Raw genomic sequence first — 23,273 nt, forward strand, 5'->3', positions numbered from 1 at the left:
ACAAAAACTTGAAAGCCCCGGATGTATAAGTACGTGAAGAGCTATATGTCAAAGAAGGGCATAAACAGAAAGTGACAAATACATATAGGAGAAGGGTGGCTGTGGGTCGTCAAAGCGATTAACAAGCTGAAAAATGTTGATAGGTGACGTCAGAGCAATGCAGAATCTGATAAAAGTGATATGTGCCATCTAAGCAATGACCAGCTGGTAAGAGTGGTTAAGTGCCGTTTAAACAATCAGTAAGCTATTTTGATTTAAGTTGAAAGTATGATGACTTATCAGTAAATGTATACGTAGAATGGCTGATTTTAAGCAGAAATTATAGATTTGTTTGATCATTTTTTTTTTGTCAAAATTGCTTTTTGGAATAATAATAACCCACGATTTTTGGTGTGGTTCGTGTTACTCAGTCTTTTGTTTTCTAAGTTGTGTTCTGTGTTCTAGTGTTTGTCTTTTCGTATTTGCCATGTCATTGTCAGTTTGTTTTCGACTTATGAGTTTGAATATCACATTGGTTTCTTTCTGCTCTCCTATACAGTTCAAGCAGTAAACAGGATTATATTTTGAAGAAGTTAATTTCTGTGTTAACTTGATTGATTCACTCATACACGGAATGAGTCCGAATAAGGTAGAGTAAACACATAAAAAGGACCTTTGTTAGTTCCAATAAAGTGCACTTAAGTTATGCCCAGATAAAAATCAACACTTACGGAACTATTCCACCCGCGAAGAAATAATACCCGACATATCTTATAACTGCTTCATACATCTTTATAAATATAAAAATAAGAAGATATGGTATGATTGCCAATGAGAAAAGTCTCCATTAGAAACCAAATGAGGTAGAAGTAAGCAACTATTGCATAGTAAGCTATATAAGTCCCCGAACTGTAAAAGGATTCAAAGGAAAAACGACTAACGGCCAGATTTATGAACAAAACATCAACGAAAAGATAAATGTAATATACAGCAAAAAACGACAACCACTAAATAACAGGCTCCTGATTTGGGACTGGCCTATGCAGAATGTGGCGGGGTCAAACATGTTTGCCGGCGCCCAAAATTAAACCTTTTTGTTGTCATGACTCTTACCAATGAAAGAAGACTTTAGTTACAACATTTAAACTATAATTTTACATCACTCTGCATGATTTCTAGGTACTAGTTGCGCCAAAATCTCATATTAGTCATGTTAAGGTGATTTTTAATATTTCTGATCTTTACTTGAAAAAATCTTCTTATTTTAAAGATCAGTCTGTACCTTTTTTTCTTATACCTATACCAAACAATTGCAACAGACATTTTCAATTACAAACACGTGTTGCAGGATATCAATATTAACTACTTCAAGTCTAAACCTTCTGATTACACCGGTGCTAGTGGTAGTTCCCAATGATATATATAATAAGGCTGGCCACGTTATAACTGGTGACCTAAAAATTGTCAATAACACTTCTCTGCGAATTTGTGTGTCTTTTGGTCGTTTTTCGTTTTTTGCCATGGAATTGTCAGTTTGTTTTCGACCTGTGAGTTTCAATGTCCCTTTGGTATGTTTCGTCTCTCTTTTATAAAGACAATTTATTGCCGGGTTTTCGAAATGTTTAAATAAAAATCTTTCTTACCACCACTTTTTCTACAGTAAAGGATGGCCTTCAAAAATTTTGCGATCAGGTATATTCAACCAGCGGTGGCAATCAGATGTTGATTTATAAAAATTCTAAAGATCAACTCCAAAATCTTAAATCACCATCTTTACATCATTGCAGTATATCAAAACCTTTTACTTTTTACGCTTTTAACTACTGGTCCACGTGCTCAATTGAAGGATCACCAACATCGTCCAATGAAACAGCTTTTTCTACAAACATGGGAAACATTCATACACATTTCTTGTTTAGGGTCATGTTTAATGCCATAAAATACAATTTTCAACACAATTTTGTTGCCGGATTTTCGAGAAACCGCAATTGAAAAAGGCATATATAATTTTACACATAATTGTGTTTTTGATATTCTAACGTTGCTTTTGTGTTAATGCTATCAAACATTGTCTGAAGCTTATCTGATTACTTCTTCTCCAAAAGCATTTTGTGTGCACACAGACGTGTTGTTTAAAGAGAAAATTCCTTATCTATTTTTTAATACATAGCCAGACCGTACGTTAGCCCGTATTCAAACTCACATTGTGAAACATGTGAAAATATTTCTGACGTTTTCAATGACCTTTGAAATTAATTTAGTTATTACTATGAGGTTAGTTTGTCACATACAGACTTACAAACAACAACAAAAACAGAAAGAGTGGATGATATACTGGCTCTCAATAATGACGACTTCAGTATGTACACTAAAGAGATTTATCCTGCTGAACTGACTTTAGATAAAGCTAATACTAACAATGAACACTGCCCTTTCCTGGATCTTGATATCTATATCTTTAACGGGAGGCTTAATACCAAAATTTATGATAAAAGAGATGATTTTTCATTTCCTATTGTTAATTATGCATTTTTAGATGGTGACGTTCCCTTGTGGTTTATTAACTTGTTCGATTTGCGCGTGTATGTAAAAACGTATTTGATTTTAACGAAAGAAATCTCTGCATTACTGAAAAATTATAACACCAGGGTTAATGATATCACAAACTTGTCAAAACATTTACTAAATATTATAATCGTTACAAGGACATCATTCGTAAATATAAATCAACATGCAGACATCTTATACGTTCAGGTAGTTCACATCCAATCTTTTATGATAATATTCTATACAAAGCACAAAAATGTCGGCATTGACCTCAAAATCTAACAACACCTTTAAACAGTCTTATTCAGAAGGGATATAGTTACGATATTGTTGTCAGGTCATTAAAGATGGCATATTTTGGTATTAATATTGATTCACTCATAGGGTCTTTGCATCGGAAATAAACACATTTATTCTAAAACAAGTTGTTGGCATGATACGGGTTATGTTCTTTTCATATATTTTATGATGGTATGATACTAAACCCCTAACGGGAGGGATTGTACTTGATTTTCATATGATGAAGACATAATCTTTCAATCAGTTTTAATTGTGGTCTGGAGCTGGCATGTCAGTAACTTCTAGTAGTCCTTTGTTAATTTATGTATCATTGCCATTTTGCTTAGTTTCTTTTGTTACCTATTCTGACATCGGACTCAGATGTCTTGAGTTTTACTGTGCCTATTGCTGTTTGTTTGCTTATTATACATTGGCTAGAGGTATAGGGGGAGGGTTGAGCTCTCTCAAAACATGTTTGACCCCGCCGAAATTTTGCGCCTGTCCTAAGTCAGGAGCCTCTGGCCTTTGTTAGTCTTGTATGTTTTTTTAATTTTAGCTCATATATATGTTTTGGAGTGTAGTGTGACGTCCATTTTCACTGAACTAGTACACATTTTTGTTTAATATAAAAAAGAAGATGTGGTATGATTGCCAATGGGACAACTCTCCACAAGAGACCAAATGACATAGAAATTAACAACTATAAGTCACCGTACGGCCTTCAACAATGAGAAAATCCAATACTGCACAGTCAGCTATAAAAGGCCTCGAAATGACAATGCTCACCCTTCCGGAGCACCTGAGATCACCCCAAGTTTTTGGTGGGGTTAGTGTTGCTTAGTCTTTAGTGTTCTATGTTGTGTCATCTGTACTATTATTTGTCTGTTTGTCTTTTTATTTTGGACCATGGGGTTGTCAGTTTGTTTTTGATCTATGAGTTTGACTGTCCCTCTGGTATCTTTTGTCCCTATTTTTTTACGACCACAAGCACGAATTAGTTGTCCGATATTTGTTGATTTCTTAACTTACTAGCAACATGCTTTCGTGGTCTAAGATATCTTTAGTAGTCTGATCTGTAATTTTCCCGATTGTGTTCCTCACGATTTAGACAGTTTCACTGAGTAGGAATACGCATGGCGTGGCAGTATGCATATCAGGAGATGCTTACCCCGTTGATGGACCAGGTATTGCTTCTTTTTGAGTTCCTGTGATTACCCCGTTGATGGACCAGGTATTGCTTCTTTTTGAGTTCCTGTGATTACCCCGTTGATGCACCAGGTATTGCTTCTTTTTGAGTTCCTGTGATTATCCCGTTGATGCACCAGGTATTGCTTCTTTTTGAGTGCCTGTGATCACCCCGTTGATGCACCAGGTACTGCTTCATTTTGAGTTCCTGTGATTACCCCGTTGATGCACCAGGTATTGCTTTTTCTAGAGTTCCTGTGATCACCCCGTTGATGCACCAGATATTGCTTATTTTTGAGTTCCTGTGATTACCCCGTTGATGGACCAGGTATTGCTTCTTTTTGAGTTCCTGTGATTACCCCGTTGATGCACCAGGTATTGCTTCTTTTTGAGTTCCTGTGATTACCCCGTTGATGCACCAGGTATTGCTTCTTTTTGAGTTCCTGTGATTACCCCGTTGATGCACCAGGTATTGCTTCTTTTTGAGTTCCTGTGATTACCCCCGTTGATGGACCAGGTATTGCTTCTTTTTGAGTTCCTGTGATAACCCCGTTGTTGGACCAGGTATTGCTTCTTTTTGAGTTCCTGTGATTACCCCGTTGATGGACCAGGTATTGCTTCTTTTTGAGTTCCTGTGATTACCTCGTTGATGGACCAGGTAATGCTTCTTTTTGAGTTCCTGTGATTACCCCGTTGATGGACCAGGTATTGCTTCGTTTTGAGTTCCTGTGATTACCCCGTTGATGGACCAGGTATTGCTTCTTTTTGAGTTCCTGTGATTACCCCGTTGATGGACCAGGTATTGCTTCTTTTTGAGTTCCTGTGATTACCCCGATTGATGGACCAGGTATTGCTTCTTTTTGAGTTTCTGTGATTACCCCGTTGATGGACCAGGTATTGCTTCTTTTTGAGTTCCTGTGATTACCTCGTTGATGGACCAGGTATTGCTTCTTTTTGAGTTCCTGTGATTACCCCGTTGATGGACCAGGTATTGCTTCTTTTTGAGTTCCTGTGATTACCCCGTTGATGGACCAGGTAATGCTTCTTTTTGAGTTCCTGTGATTACCCCGATTGATGGACCAGGTATTGCTTCTTTTTGAGTTTCTGTGATTACCCCGTTGATGGACCAGGTATTGCTTCTTTTTGAGTTCCTGTGATTACCCCGTTGATTGACGAGGTATTGCTTCTTTTTGAGTTCCTGTGATTACCCCGTTGATGGACCAGGTATTGCTTCTTTTTGAGTTCCTGTGATTACCCCGTTGATGGACCAGGTAATGCTTCTTTTTGAGTTCCTGTGATTACCCCGTTGATGGACCAGGTATTGCTTCGTTTTGAGTTCCTGTGATTACCCCGTTGATGGACCAGGTATTGCTTCTTTTTGAGTTCTTGTGATTACCCCGTTGATGGACCAGGTATTGCTTCTTTTTGAGTTCCTGTGATTACCCCGATTGATGGACCAGGTATTGCTTCTTTTTGAGTTTCTGTGATTACCCCGTTGATGGACCAGGTATTGCTTCTTTTTGAGTTCCTGTGATTACCTCGTTGATGGACCAGGTATTGCTTCTCTTTGAGTTCCTGTGATTACCTCGTTGATGGACCAGATATTGCTTCTTTTTTAGTTCCTGTGATTACCCCGTTGATGGACCTGGTATTGCTTCTTTTTGAGTTCCTGTGATTACCCCGTTGATGGACCAGGTAATGCTTCTTTTTGAGTTCCTGTGATTACCCCGTTGATGGACCAGGTATTGCTTCTTTTTGAGTTCCTGTGATCACCCCGATTGATGGACCAGGTATTGCTTCTTTTTGAGTTTCTGTGATTACCCCGTTGATGGACCAGGTATTGCTTCTTTTTGAGTTCCTGTGATTACCCTGTTGATGGACCAGGTATTGCTTCTTTTTGAGTTCGTGGTGATTACCCCGTTGATGGACCAGATATTGCTTCTTTTTTAGTTCCTGTGATTACCCCAGTTGTTGTTACCTTTATTTGTCAATTCTAAAACTATTTACGAACTTTGAACAGCGGTTGACTATTGCCTTAATCTACCATCGATTTCGACAGTTCTGCCATAGAACGGATTCTAATAGTTTTACATAAGAACACGTTTGGGCAGTTCTTCCCTAGAACTGATTCTTAGAATTTTACTCTTAACAGTAATTCTAATTATAACTAGTTAAAGTTAGAACTGTTCTGTTTAAAACAGTTTTATGACATATTATTCGTACAGTTCTTTAGAAAGGCAATTACACCAAAGTTCCTTTTTAAAAATTTTTTTTAGTCCAATGGTTGTCTTAGAAATTGTATGATATTTCTGTAAATATTTCAGTTTTAATTATATGAAAATTTTAGGGGGTCAACCAGAGAAGTCAATAATCTATTTGATTTGATATGTGGCTTGCAAAAAGGGGCAGACAACATAATGATTACTTCGTGACGATGCTTAACAGTATTTTTTAATACTTTTTCGTACATCACTCATTCTTAGATGATTTACACAACAAAACAATTCCGGTGACCCCTGATATTTTCATATAGTTAGAACGGAAATGTTTAATGCCATAAAATACAATTTTCAACACAATTTTGTTGCCGGATTTTCGAGAAACCGCAATTGAAAAATGCATATATAATTTTACACATAATTGTGTTTTTGATATTCTAACGTTGCTTTTTTGTTAATGCTATCAAACATTGTCTCGAGCTTGTCTGATGACTTCTACTCCAAAAGCATGTTTTGTGCACACAGACGTGTTGTTTTTAGAGAAAATTCCTTAATTAGATTATAATTCATAGCCTGACCGATTTCCAACTCACATTGTGAAACATGTGAAAATATTTCTGACGCCTCAAATGACATTTGAAATTAATTTAGTTATTACCATGATGTCACAAACAGACTTACACACAACAACAACAAAAAAAACAGAAAGAGTTATTAATACCACATTCAAATGGGTCTTTTTTAATATATAAGAATTAAAAGTCCGGTGAGAATTTTTTTAATAAAATCTACTACACCTTTTTTTGTACTTGTTTATACCACTATATCATAAGTATTTTCTGTGTTAGAGTCTTTTTTAGATTTGATATCAGAATATTTCCTTTTTTATATAAATAATCTGCTTTCAGTAGGAAAAAATATACTGACTTTCGAACAGTTCCATTCTCAACTTTCTACCGCAACATTTTTAATCACAATTTTACAATTGTGCAGTAATACCAACACTTTTGATTTTTCTATGCTTTACACGATTATTTCTCTAAATTGCAAAAGATCGAACACATGGTCTCATTAAACCCATTTTGTTTCTACCAAAATAGATATCGTAGAAACAAATTTCTTGCTTTATGTCACAAAAAAAATCGTTCTTAGAAAAGAACCGCACTGATTCCAAAAACATATACACTATCATCAAAATGTTGGATCGACAACTAATGGTTAAGTTTAGTGGATCGATACTTCAACAGACAGTCGGTATTCCAATGGGTACTAATTGTTACTGGCTGATTTGATTTTATAATCATATGAAGGAGAATTCATTCAGAACATTCTCAAAGTACATAACATTAATCTTGCAATGTCCTTTGATTTCACTTTGAGGTATATTGATGATGTCATGTCACTCAATAACCACATTTGTAATGAGTGTTTACATCACAGTGGATTTAAGATTAAGGTACTAATGAAACTGGAAGGTCTTCTTCATGTCTTAATTTTATTCTCGATATTGACAGAGATGAACGATTTCAAACTAGAATCTTTGACACAGGTGATGGTTTAAATTTCAAATGGTCAACTTCAAATTTGTTAGCAGTAAAACTCCTTTTGTCCCAACGTATAACATTTACATATCTCAATTGATACGTTATACCCGTGCATGTCCGCGCTATAATGCATATATTAACAGTGGTGTACTCATTACATAAAATGTAAATAGGATGATACTTAAACTTCCTAAATAGAGTTATAAGGAAGAACGACTGAAATCGAAAACACATAAATTTTACGATCGACATAACAAATTGGTTGACTGATACAATATGTCTGTCTTTCAACTGACTGGCGACATGTTTTTGCAGTCATAGATATTCAAATACCAGAAAAGTCGTCTGATCTGTAATTTTACCATATGTGTTCTTTCTGTCGTATTACCGATTGTGACATTTTGACTGACTATTGCATTCATAGGAGGAGATGTTAACCCTGTCAACACACCTGGTCTTGCTTCTTTAAGAGTGCATGCGATACCTCAGGTTCTTGTTAGTTACCTTGATTTGTCATGTAAATCGATGGATGAGATTTGGACATAGGTAAAATAATGTTAATACAGTATACAGTTAATACCAATGTTGTTGAATAATATGGTATTGTCAATGAAATTTCAATTAAAAGAATTTCACAGCATAATAAAAAAGATATTAATGAACATAATATAATGGAAAAATTGAAAAATGATTTAATAAAAACATTGAAATATTTTTTTATCAAAAGCCACAAAGTAAATGACCAGAGAATTAAGGTGTGTTTTTTTAACTATATGATTGTAGTTGAAAAAACTACATCAAGGTGTTTCAAAGAATTTACTTTGGAGTTTAGTATTTTTGTGATATTTTTTTTTAATACACATTGTGAAACATGTGATCATATTCATTACGTTTGATATGGCATTTGAAATCAATTTTATCATTTGAAATTAATTATGTCACAAACAGACTTATCAAAAACACCAATGAAAAATTATTAATGTCAAATACAGTCTGGTGCCAACTAAAAGCATTTCATATCTCGTGTGACTTTAAAAAAAATAAAATCAGCAACACTTATTTTTTTATACCACAAGTGATTAAAAAGCATGTTTCGCTTCAAAGCCTGTGGAATAGAGTTCAATAAATATTAAAAAAAGAAAAGAAACTAAGTGTTGTAATGAAGAAAAAAGAAATAAAACAAATAAGTATAAGAATTTAACAAAGCATTTGAAAAGCAAAGAAACATGAAAAATTTGATACAATCAAACATGTATTCAACTTATTGGCTTATAACTTTCTCCATTTGTTATGATATGAACTTAAAAATTGTGTTTATTGATTAATGTTAAGTAAATGTATTAAAGCCGTTGGATTACTGTCTCTTTGTTGTATACTCGACATCTTCATATATGTTATTTATTTGTTCGGTAACACCCAGTTGTGACAGACCGATGAAGATTGTCACAACCCTTTCTGTAGGTATTTCAGAAACAAGTTATACATAAATATTAGTCCGTTGGTTTTCCTGTTTGAATGGTTTTCCACTAGTCATTTTGGGGCCCTTTATAGCTTGCTGTTCGGTGTGAGTCTAGGCTCCGTGTTGAAGGCCGTACTTTGACCTATAATGGTTTACTTTTACAAATTGTGACTTGGATGGAGAGTTGTCTCATTGGCACAATTACCACATCTTCTTATTTCTACTATGAAAGACATTTTGGGACTTCAAATGTATAAAAATGCTTATACCATTTTGACGGTGAGAAAATACACAAAATAACACCATTAAAAACTTAATCCCAATTTTATGTATATTTATTTTATTTTATTTATATATTTGTCCTATATGTTCTCCCATTTATTTGTTTTGTGGTCCTATCATGTGATGTTGTCGTTTTGGTGTTGTGTTTGACGTTGCCATTAAAGCGGAAGGTTTGGCATGCCACAAAACCAGGTTCAACCCACCATTTTTTTCTTAAAATGTCCTGTACCAAGTCAGGAAAATGGCCATTGTTATATTATAGTTCGTTTCTGTGTGTGTTACATTTTACTGTTGTGTTTTTGTTGTGTAGTTGTTCTATAATACGAGATACGAGATTGTCTTGATTTAAAGATTCTAAGTGCTGAAGTTGTGTTTCTTTTTATTTTACTTTAGTTTCACCGTTATTTTTTCTTCATGCTATTATCTTTCTTTTGTTCGTATGACTTTTGACTAGACTAGTTATTTATGCATCCCGCCATCATGTTTTTGTCTTTTTGACTTTAGGCATATCTGGTGCAGTCGGATCCTGATGTGCGATTTGGACACAAAGGGTTTTTACAGTGCTGTTTCTATTGTGTTTACCCTTGTATTTATATTTACTTCATTTCTATCGTATCGAGGATGTGTATACTATATACGGTATGTACTATCAACAACAAAACCTTTTTTGTTGACGTCATTGTCAAATTTACTATCTACACCCTTTTTTGTTGGCGTCTTTATTAGATTAATTTTTGTTTGCATGTTTTAGTCAGTTGTGTTTGTTGTCTGTGATGTATGTTTACACAGTTTCCAATAATGGTCACATTAACCTGGTTTGCTCACCCAATTTAGTCAATAAAACAGAACTATAAACAACTGTCATACAAGTGGGAGGTTAAGCTAGCTATAAAACCAAGTTTAACCTACGATTTTCTCTGGAAAATGCCTGTACCAAGTCAGGAATATGGCAGTTGTTTTTCACTAGTTCTGTTGATTGACAGTGTTTGATTTTGTCAGTTTTAATGGACTTCCCCTTTATGAATTTGCCTTGGAGTTCGGTAGTTTTGTTTCTTGTTCTTAATTATAAATATAAGAAAACAATCTACATAATGACCGATAATTTCAGTTATTGAACCACATTGTGATTAAGGTGATTTTGTGAAAAACATAAATTCTCCCTAAACGAGCATCTTTTAATTTTTTAAAACTTGTTAAAAATCTAAATATAATTTTGTCGATGACACCTTGTTCATATAATGAATTTACTTGCTCAATTAACTCAGTTTCAAATGAACCAATAAGAAAATGCTGTGAATTTAATTGTTTTGTGGCTTCTAATATGTGATGTAGTCTGTCTTAAATGACCCAATTAACATTTTTATCCTTCTGTTCAATTGTTATTGTTTTATAATTTGTCGAATTGATTATTGCTGTTCTCTTGCCTTTAGTAACATAATTTTTACTTTTTTTTCAAATAAAAGTAAAGATAATTCAAGCTTTGTAAGCTCAGTACTCAGTGATTAAGTACTAAAATGTAAATTTAGAAAATATTTAGAAACTAAAGTTCTATCTCCCTCATGTAAGGTTCATTTTAGACGGATTTGGATATTCCTTTTGTGTCCCGATTTGGTCATACAGATCCTTTTACTTTTACTTTTAAGTCTGTTTTTTTTGTGATATCCATTTGACGTGACTCTGTACTTATGTATCCCGTCATACTTTGAACGACAAATTATTTTATTTTATTAATATTACTTTTACTGTTAAGTCTGTTTTTGTGATATCCATTTGACGTGACTCTGTACTTGTGTATCCCGTCATACTTTGAACGACAAAATTATTTTATATCTACCTGTGTGACGTCAAACGCGCGATTCTACGCCAGTACTGAAAACCTTCCATCCTTTATGGGTGGATTTTACATAGATAAATAAAATCGTATAATAAAAAAGCAAAATGAAGATGTTAAATTTGATGTATGCCGTTTTGTGCTTCTTTGTACATTTGGTTGTTTTTATAGTGATTAAGATGATAACATAATGTTGACTGCTGTACCCCTATTTTCGACATTTTTACCTATTGTGTCTGTTTGTTTTGTTCACGCATCGTTGTCAATATAATGGAATTTGATGCAACTGTCATACAAGTGAGAGGTTTAGATAGCTATACAACCAGGTTCAATCCACCTTTTTCTACATAAGAAAATGCCTGTACCAAGTCAGGAATACGACAGTTGTTATCCATTCGTTTGATGTGTTGGAGCTTTGGATTTTGCCATTTGATTAGGGACTTTCCTTTTTGAATTTTCCTCGGAGTTCATTTTTTTTTAATTTTACGTTATCCATACGTATTCGAGGACTTGAACATCCTTGACATTCAAAGGTTTATATTTAAGCTTTCCGAAAAAAAGGAAAACCAGAAAGCTCTTTTGACGCATCGAATTTATCAAGTATTATTTTCATATTATTTAGTTGACATAGTTTCCAACGTAGCATGTATAAGCAGGTCTATTATGGCAACAGTAGTTTATCAATTTCAAATATAATAAGTAAATTAGGAAGACATATCAAAGTAACAAAAAACAACCTGAGAAATCTCATGCACGCCAAAAGGAGCGAGACCGGGTGCTAAGACAGGGTAAGCGTGTCCTGATATACATGCGTCATCCGCCATGTTAATCCACTAACAGTAATTTTTAGGGACTAACAATAATTTTAGGCTTTCGTCAAAAACAAAGTTTTATCAAAAACACAATTAAAGTTTTTTTTTCAATCGAAACATTTTTTTTTCATTTTTGATATAAAAAATAATATTTTCAATGATTAGCAAACAATTTATTGAAAAAAAACTATTCTATAAAATATTTTCAATTATATGATTTTTTTTAAATACAATAAACTTCGATTATGTATATGTTGAAATGTACATTGTTCATTTACTTAACATGAGTGTAGTGGTCATGCTGATAGGTTATACCCAGGATGTTAACATTTATTATACAATAACCCGAGAGTAAAGTATAGGTTATAAACAGAGTTTTTATTACAAGTAATAACATTGTTGAAATTATAAGCAATTAACAAATGTAGATAAAACAGTTCATTGCATTGAGGAAGAGAAAAGGAAAGACATCTTGTTTATTGATTCTTTATGCAGCCAGTTCAAAAAAAGCAGCATATAGTAAGATAAGACTTAAAAAGAAAGGATATTGAGATTTTTTTACTGCTCAAGACTTATAACCAGCAAATTAATATTTTGTCAGCTTATTTCTATTTTTATACATGTACTGTTTAATCATTATAAACACAAATAAACAAATCAATATTTTTATTCAAGTCTAGAATTCAAATACAGAACTTTCCATATTTTGTATAGACCAAGCTTATTATAGTTTTTTTATTAAGATTAAGGTGGGGGTTAATATTAAATTTTAATTAAATTAAAATCCATAGATGTTTTTAATAATTTGTCAAATGTAGTTTATATCATGCTTTTTTTCTAAAATATAATAAAAAGTATGGGTCACCAGGATTTTTTTCACGCTATAGGTTGTGCAAAATTGTCAGATTTTGTATAGATTATGAATGGAAAACCCAATTTTTGTGATAAAAAGAAAACTACACCATAGAATTTAAAGATATAATATGAGGAGATAGCTGTAATAATATGCTTTCAGATAAAAAAAAATGGGGTCACCGGACTGGTTTTCTTGCTACATAATAAAAAAGGGAAATTCACAACACATTCTATTATAAAAGTTTCTTTATCTGAGTTATTTTCCCTAATCTGGCACAGTTAGAAAAAAAAATGAATTAAACAAAAAAAATCTGTTTTTTGTAAAATACAGTCGTAAATTATGATAAAACACAATTTTTATATTAACATGAAAAGTCTTACACATGAATTACATACTGCACATTTCATTAAACATCTAGACCGAATGCTATCTGCTATTTCAAAATCCAAGATGCAGTCTTCAATATTTTACTACCGAATAAATTCAGACAGGTTATAATATACGTATCCAGACTTTTAAGATAGAGTTAAGACTGTAAATAATATAAATAAGTTTAGAAAAATACGAAAAAATAAATAAAGATGACAAAGTTTAGAAAAAAAGGGGAAATATATTTTTTAAGAATTTTAAGACACAATTGATACAAATTCGGAAAATGTTATCGTTTCAGAATCTGGTGACATTTTAGTAATTGAATAAAATTGAGAATGGAAATAGGGAATATGTCAAAGAGACAACAACCCGGCCAAAGAGCAGATAACAGCCGAAGGCCACCAATGGGTCTTCAACACAGCGAGAAAATCCCGCACCCGGAGGTGGTCCTCAGCTGGCCCCTTAATAAAAATGTGTACTAGTTCAGTGAAAATGGACGTCATACTAAACTCCAAAATATATAAATGAACTAAAATTAAAAAACATACAAGACTAACAAAGGCCAGAGGCTCTTGACTTGGGACAGGCGCAAAAATGCGGCGGGGTTAAGAAGACTATTAGTATAGACTTTTTTGCATTTGTGGTTGATGGCGTTGGAATACATTTGAAGCAAATCGCCAACAAGATGTATTCCCAATGAAATAATTGTCGTTTTTTTTTTATATTAACTAAATGCTCTTTGTTCTTTATTATGTTTATTCCGTTCTTTTGTGTGTTACCGTTTCTGTAGCACAAATCTTATTTCTTACTTGTTTGATACAAAATATCTTCTATTTTCATAGAATCTCGTGTGTGAATATATATATTTTTTTCCTTTTGATAAATAACATGTTGAAAAATAAAATGTTGTAAGCAATATATTTCATGAGACTGTTCAACAAATTAAATCATTCAATATTATTGTTGAAATCCCTGATTTCCTTTATCTCGGAAACACATATTTTTTTCTCTAAAAGCTTTAGAATAAAATAAATGTTATTTAGAAAAGTCCTTATAATATTTGTTTCCGCTCTATATACAAATAAACTAATATGTATGGAAATTATTTTTTTTTTCTATTTTAGTTTGTTATTATAAACTTGTGCTTCCTTTAATTTTTAATTTTAAGACACTATTAAAGGTTATATTTTGAACTATTAAAGACTTCTTGATGTGATAAACAAAGTGTTACTTTTTTTAATAAAGATTTTGCTACTTTTTCTATGTTTTGTTTTTCACACTAAAAATTGTTCTGACGTAAATTACGTCCCCTCATGAAAAGCTCTGATTTCTTGTCCGTCTTTGGCAATACGTTTTTTTTTTTTGGTTTGTAAGCACTTCATTTTTTGATTTTATGATTTTCTAATATTTTGGCCTCGAGCATCGTTGACGGGATATTTATTGTCGAAATGTGCATCTGGTACAGTAAAACTGGAACCGGTAATGCTATAAATCCTACCATTTTATGTTTTAGGAAGACTCATTTATAGGTTTATTTATACAAAACTACTGTTTTTCAATAGCATATCAAAACACCTTCTGTTTTACCGCCATTCAGCTTAACTATAGATAAAAAACTAATATTTCTATGATATTAATTTCCTTTTTAAATCTGGTATTTTCTGTTTGTCATCCGCTGTCTAATTTGATTTAATACAACTTTTTAACGGCAAATAAACTGATTATAGATACCACAATTAAAATGTTGTACGACAGACTTGCGTTTCGTCTATAAAGGACTCATCAGTGAAGCTCGAATTCAAAACGTTAAAATGCAAAATAAAATACGAGGTTGAAAAGCATTGAGGCCCCATAATTCCGAAAATGAAGATGATCAAGCTGATAGGACATTCTTGTTCTTCTTTTTTTTATTGTACAGGGTGCCCACATTCAACCATTTATTGTAAACGAATCCATTGATATTTTATTCGGAGTCTCTATATATTCCAATAGTACACTAAAAACCAAATTGTCATTTCGAACAGCACATAAGGTCTATAAAAAGTTGAAAAAGAAAATTTCCTAAGTTGTAAATAAATATATCAAAGAAAATCAATAATAAAACAATGAAAGACAGATGTTCAAAAACTACTTTTGACCTTGACTTTTATATTTTTATTTTTCAATTGATTTAATTTGTAACTCTTATTTGTACAATTGTTGGCTGATTCCAGGATAAAAGACTTCAGGCTGCTATATGCATTTTTCATAAGTTATACAGCAATGTATGTATAGATATGTATAGAAACATATACAAACCTGCAATCAAAATTTTGACATTTAATAGACTTAAAATTCAATGAGCGAATAGCATGAATAGTAGGACGTTGTAGTGCTGAACGAAAAATTATAGGAAAATTATCAGCGAAACAAATTCAAAAGCGGAAACAAACCGAAGCGCCATCTGTACGTATAAATAATGAAAACTCAAAGTAGAATTTAATTAAAATTTAATTCTTTTTATTGAACCGAAAGAAATTCCAAATATATTTCAAGAAATAGACTGGAAATCTATTGGCACGAGCCATTGCTTGGGCGATGTCCTCGGTCTGGTTTGCAATTCATTGTTGATGTTATACAATACGTTTTGTTTTATACTTCGTAACGCACAGCATCTGAAACTTTAAACATATATAGCTGACATGAAATCTGTCTAATAACAATGGTACAAGAAAAAAAATGTATTTTTGATAATTTATTTGAATAGAAAAAAGTTACCAGTGACATATTTTGATACTGAGCGAATGTCATGTGAATTTATATCGTCACGATCAATACTGTATTGTTCGCGGGGTTGTAGAGAACGTACATATTTAGACTAACGAAAAAGATATATGCTACATGAAAAGAGACATTTATGGATGGAACATCTCTTATTTTAAGATGTAAACATCATGAAAATAGTGAAATGGTCATTATCTCCAATTCTAAATTGTTTCGGAGTTTGCAGGTTTTCAATGTTATGTTATCGCACTTTACCAACCTGTATGCCCTTTAATACCTTTTAGCTGTACAAAAAATTCCTGGGTTTAACATCAAGTTCAGTAAATTTACAATTCGATCTGATATAGCTCTATGGGGTTATATTAGCTCTAGTGATATGAAAGTTTACATATGTATTGGAAAATTCAGTTTGTACGAGGTCTTGCAAGTGCAATCTAAAACTTCACAGTCATAGCTTAGAGACGATGGATGAATATATCTGGATACAATATATGTTTATTTAAAATATCAAAGAATGTAAAACGATATTATCACAAATTTAATTTCACGTTAAAAAATATGTTATACGCGCCGAAAGGGTTTATTTAAGTTATCATTGCAAAGTTATCTTTGACATTTCTCTACGGTTCTAAACCAGTATATGGTTAACTTTCAAAGCCATCACATTAAGATGAAACAGTCAATGTGAATGCATTTGATATTTTTTTGGTGAAGATAGTACTGTTTAAAGACAAATAGTCACATCACAATTGATTTTGATAGGTTAAAATAATTTTATATATTCTACGCATCCTCATAAATTCAATTGTAAAATATTGCCAGAAAGATAAGAGATTGATCTGGTAAGAGCATATACCGCATATCTGCCCCAGTTTTGTCTTGTTGAGTCTGGCAACATCGGTTTGAAAACAATCTTTTTAAAAATTAAGGCGACAGTAGTTTACCGGTTTAGAAAGGACAAAGCAAGGTAAGAAACAAAACTGAGTGTATAGCATGAACTCCAAAAGGAGCAACTGTGTGTATAGCATAAACTCCAAAAGGAGCAACTGTGTGTATGGCATGAACTCCAAAAAGGAGCAACTGTGTGTATAGTATGAACTCCAAAAGGAGCAGGAACGGGTGTGTAGACAGGATGATAAGATTTGCAAGCATCATCCACCATGTGAATTCACACTCAATCAAAATGTTTCAATTGGCGAAGGGTTAAAGTCCTGTGATTCTGCACTTTAGAATATAATATTATTTTAAAACATTGCCAAATGCCAACAACCATAAGATGCAATTATATCTTAACTAAAATAAAGCGATTCTTAAAGCTGAATGTGACTTGTAAAAAAAACATCTTTGTAAGGGATACATTTGTATTTATAAAAAATTATTATAACCAATATCTAATCTAATTTATTGATAATTGGCAAATTGATATTCCTCATCACTCCAGGTGAAATTTCGTAAATGTTAATAAAGAAAATATGATCTTTAATCAACACGTGCTTTTTAAGGAGCGAGAAGACACGTTTCAGCTGCTATGTATTGTAAATTTTTCATTCGCTCACCCTACAAACTACTTTTTTTTTTCATTCATTTACATTCAAAGGTCGTCCTCGAATAAACTTTAATCATTTATCGCTGCAAAGAAGTATGCAAAAAACCAACCGAATAAATACAATTATATTCTACTGTTATCATTGTTATCGTACCTAAAATAAGCCAAGTGTACTTGATTATAAAGTTACATGACAAATTCTGAGTTAACATGTCGTATTACAGGCCCAGATACAAATACCAGAAGATTATAAAATATGTCAAACGATTAAGTTTGAATTTGCACATAAAGGCTTGTTGTGTTTCCCCAGCTTACAGAGCTGTTAACATTACTCGACGTAAGTACTATGTTTCCCCAGCTAACAAATCTGTTAACATTACTCGACGTAAGTATTATTTTTCCTCAGCTGACAAAGCTGTTAACATTACTCGACGTAAGTACTATGTTTCCCCAGCTAACAAAGCTGTTAACATTACTCGACGTAAGTACTATGTTTCCCCAGCTTACAAAGGTGTTAACATTACTCGACGTAAGTACTATGTTTCCCCAGCTAAATAAGCTGTTAACATTACTCGACGTAAGTACTATGTTTCCCCAGATGACAAAGCTGTTAACATTACTCGACGTAAGTACTATATAATGATACATAAACAGGAAATTACAGATTGTTTTTTCCTAGCGCCAGCACTGACGAATACTTTAAAGGTGGAGGTGCCAAACAAAAATTTCAAATCAAATATATACAAGCTCCTTGTAGTGAATATTAAAATGTCCCTCTTCTGCATTGCTCACTATTATACTAGAGAAACCGTACAAATTTAGATTTATATTTGTAAAAAGTAATAAGCAGCTTCCAACATATTTGTTTAACTAACTGCTATTCTTGCTACCGTTAATGAAAATCAGCGTCTTTCACAACAGGATTGAAACTTATGCAAACACAGTGTTACTATAAAAATATAAAATAAATTATCAATTCGGAAGCATTTAAAAACATGCGATATGTATCGAAAATTATATAAACTGTTATTGAAGTTATCAAATCAACTTTGAGTCTTTATATATAAAAATAATGGTATCTGATAAACAAAACACGCTTGAATTTAAAAATTGTAACCGACTTACCATTTACCGATAAGATAATTATCAATTATCAAGATCTTCTTTCTCAAAATACTGGTGCCAGGTCCAGAGATGCAGTGAATTCTTTACAAGATCAATCTTTTATTTTTTCGCGGAATTATTTACAGTTTGATTTACGAGGATGTGTATTCAAGATCCAAACTTATTGGCTTTTTCTAAAACTAGTTGTTATGTGCATAAAATTGAGAATGGAAATGGGGAATGTGTCAAAGAGACAACAACCCGACCAAACAGCCGAAAACAGCCGAAGGCCACCAATGGGTCACCCGGAGGCGGGCGTCAGCTGGCCCCTTAACAAAATGTGTACTAGTTCAATGAAAATGAACGTCACACTAAACTCCAAACCATATAAATGAACTAAGATTAAAAAACATACATGACTCACAAAGGCAAGAGGCTCCTGACTTGGGACAGGCGCGGAAATGCGACGGGGTTATACATGTTTTGTGAGATCTCAACCTTTCCACTATACCTCTTGCCAATGTAGAATAAACAAACACACAGTATTACGCACAGTAAAACTCAGTTTAAAAGAAGTCCGAGTCAAATGTCAGAATTGGTAACTTAAGAAACTAAGCAAAATAACAATGATACAAATATAACAAGGTACTACGAGAAAACTATTTCTTCTATCTATTACCTGCAAACCATAATCTGATTGTATATAAGTATAAAACAGTTATATAGCTGCAATGAACTTAAGATGAAATCATACAACCAGATGTTATTTTGAATAAATAAAGGCAACAGTAGTATACCGCTGTTCGAAACTCATAAATCGATAAAAACAAATCCGGGTTACAAACTAAAACTGAGGGAAACGCATCAAATATAAGATGAGAACAACGACACAACATTAAAATGTAACACACACAGAAACGATCTATAATATAACAATGGCCATTTTCCTGACTTGGTACAGGACATTTTAAGAAAAAAATGGTGGGTTGAACCTGGTTTTGTTGCATGCCAAACCTCCCGCGTTAATGGCAATAACAAACACAACACCAAAACGACAACATCACATGACAGGACCAAAATACAAATAAATGGGAGAACATATAGGACAAAGAAACACACGAATAATAGCCTAAAAAAAGGTACTAGGCTTAAAACTCAATACACCAGACGTGCGTCTCGTCCACACAAGACCATCCAGTGACGCTCTGATGAAAAAAGCTTGAAAGCAAAAACAAGTACAAAGCCGAAGAGCACCGAGGACAAAAACTTCCAAAATGTTGCGCCTGACACGGCCAGGGTTTTCTGCCTGGGACAAGAACATCCTTATTATTTAGAATAATTTATAATTTTGCAAACAGTAAATTTTATAAAATGACTATATAATAGATATACATGATAAAACCGAAGTGGGGACTAACTACAGAATAAAAACGGATACATTACATAAAACAACTTAATCCAACATATATAAAAATACACAGCCGAGTTAGCCAAAGCATCAACGCACAAAGTGACGTCACATTTGAAATTCTAAAAAAACACACAAAGTGACGTCACATATGAATTTGATATAGAGTTATATTTCTATTGCTTGAATTCAACTAGAAATCCTCAAGTATATGTTTTCTTTTTCTTTTATTTTGAAGAGTTAAGGTTTAAATAAACTCATCATAGATACCAGGGTTGAAATTTTATATTTACGCCAGACGCGCGTTTCGTCTACAAAAGACTCATCAGTGACAAAATTAATTCTGATCTAAAAACATTGTAATAAAAAGCTGTCCCCGTAAAAGCGCCAAATCTTATCTTAAAGGTATATGGAGCTTATTTTTGTGGCGGATGCAGCATTAAAATTATCATAAGGATTATGGTTGATAGATTCGTAATGTTTTTATTTTAGATTCTAATGAACCAAAATGTAGTCTTAAGAATGAGCCTGTAGTTCAGTGGTTGTCGTTGGTTTATGTCTGTCATATTTGTTAGACCGTTACTTTGTTCGTTTAAATTGTTTCACATCTTTTTATGTCGGGGCCTTTTATAGCCGACTATACGGTATGGCTTTTCCTCATTGTTGAAGGCTGAACAGGGACCTATAATTGCTTATATACACTTATTTGAACTTTGGTGGATAGTTGTCTCATTGGCAATAATACCACATCTCCTTAATTTTATATCAATATACAGTGACCTTTAAGTCCACTTGGTTATGATAAATACACCTGCATCAGAAATAAGTATAATGAAAATATTAACAGTTAATTTATGATATTGGTAAATACAGTCTGGATTTTAGAACCTAAATTATTCATTAAATGTCGTTCAACGTATATATGGTTGCAAATTTTTCACTCATATTCTGGATAATAACTTGTTAATGAAATAAAATCACAGTTTCTAACCAAATCATCCGCCCAATAATCAGTCGGTACTGACATGATTTATAACAAACCTTTCAAAAATGTCCGTTTATAAATTTAGATAATATTAAGAAACTAATGTTTCAACTCTCTCAGGCAAAAGTGACATTATATGGATTTGGCTATTATATTTAGGTCATTTTTGGCCATTTAGCTCTTCAACTGTTCTGATTCTTATATATCCTTGGCTTTCAAATATTCGGCATTGAGCGTTCCTTATGAAGGTAAAGTCAGAAAATCGGTCGCATGAAATTTATAAAGTGCTGTTTTCATTTTCAATATTTGGTCGATAATGCTGCTGATGGACTTTCAGTCCAGTAGGGTATCATTAAAAGAGGGACGAAAGATACCAGAGGGACAGTCAAACTCATAGATCGAAAACAAACTGACAACGCCATGGCCAAAAATAAAAAGACAAACAGACAAATAATAGTACAGATGACACAACATAGAAAACTAAAGACTAGGCAACACGAACCCCACCAAAAAAGTTAAGGGTATCATTAGCTCAGTAGTCAGTACTTTTCTAGTTACCAGACCGACTAACTCCTATGCATAAGATGTTAATTATATACTAAAGATACAGTAACTGCTTTGGGTTTTGGTTCGTGTTGTTCAATCTTAAGTTTTCTCTTTGGTTGACTGTTGTTTGTCATTCCGTCGTCTTCTTTTCTTCTCATGGTAATGTCGGTTTTTGATTCGACGAACGGTCTTTGTTTGTCCTCTGGATACTTTTCACTGGTTTTAATTTCTATTGTATAACTATTGCACTGTAACATTAACATCAATTGCCAAAAGGCTATCCTGTCATCCCAAAAACAGTATACTTCTATTGTACAGTAGAGGTGGAAGATACCAACTCATAAGTCAAAGACAAACTGACAACGCCATTGCGAAAAAAACACCAAAGGACAAACTGCAGTCTACAAACCACAACCAGAAAATCTAAATACCAAGCAAAACGAACCCACAAAAACCGGGACAGATCTTAAGTGGTCCGAAAGACAAACTGACAACGCCATTGCAGAAAACGGAAGCCACAAAAAAACAAACAACAGTCTACAAAACACAACATAGAAAACTAAAGACCCCACAAAAACGGGGTTGATCTCAGGTAGTCTTGAAAAATCAGCAGACCAGCTTCACATGTAGCACCCGTCGTGCAGCTCTAGTAAGTAGAAATTCGATGATAAGTTTCATTCGGTGGAGTAACATTCGAAGAAATGAGGACGGGATTGTGGTTTCGACAATTGCAACTTATCCGTCGTCATCTTTGAAACAGATACTTCATAACCGCCACCCAACTCGTGAGGGCGTTCGTAAAATTTTCGAAGGAATGTTTTCAACTCATCACAGTAGTTTCGTTGTAAGCTGCAACCCTCTATAAAGGAACTCATGATAGAAAATGCAAACTTATGAATATCGTATCAACTGGGAGATCTTTACTCCATATAAAGGCGCTGTTGTAGTGTTGCTACATAAAAATAGAAAGTTCACGATTGAGAAACTAAAGTCATCACTCTTGTTCTTAGATTTTGTTATCAACCGACCCTAATTGTCAATTGTTTAGATATGAGGAAGACGTAACTGTATCTGTTGTATCTTTTCTTTCAAGTTTGATGAAATATATGCATTCAAGATAATCATCAAATTTATTTAGTGAGAGGACATCATCTTTATAGTAGGAATACGAAGTATAATGTTAGCCTCTTTTCATTATTCCTACACTTTTCATGTATGAAGTCTTACTCATATGAATAAAGGAACAAGTCACGATAAGAGAGTTACAGTTGGTTCCTTTGGGAATGCTAATTGCTTCTTAATAAACCGAAACAAATATGTTGTCATCAAGAAATCAAGCATCTTCATAATGTCAGTTTTAGAGTAGCCAGTGTTTTGATTCTAGTGGCATAGTATTTTTACCCAAATGGAACCCATATGTAACCACCTCATGTAAAATTCATCATTTATAGTACCATTTATATTTTAGTTGTTCAATGGTGCCAGAGTTTTAATAAGCAAACCGTCTAACAGGAAAATCTTGATAATAACATATGCTATGGAATATTGTAATACTT

Source organism: Mytilus californianus, unplaced genomic scaffold (genome assembly GCF_021869535.1).
Source record: "Mytilus californianus isolate M0D057914Y unplaced genomic scaffold, xbMytCali1.0.p SCAF_3, whole genome shotgun sequence".
NCBI classification, from domain to species: Eukaryota; Metazoa; Mollusca; class Bivalvia; order Mytilida; family Mytilidae; genus Mytilus; species Mytilus californianus.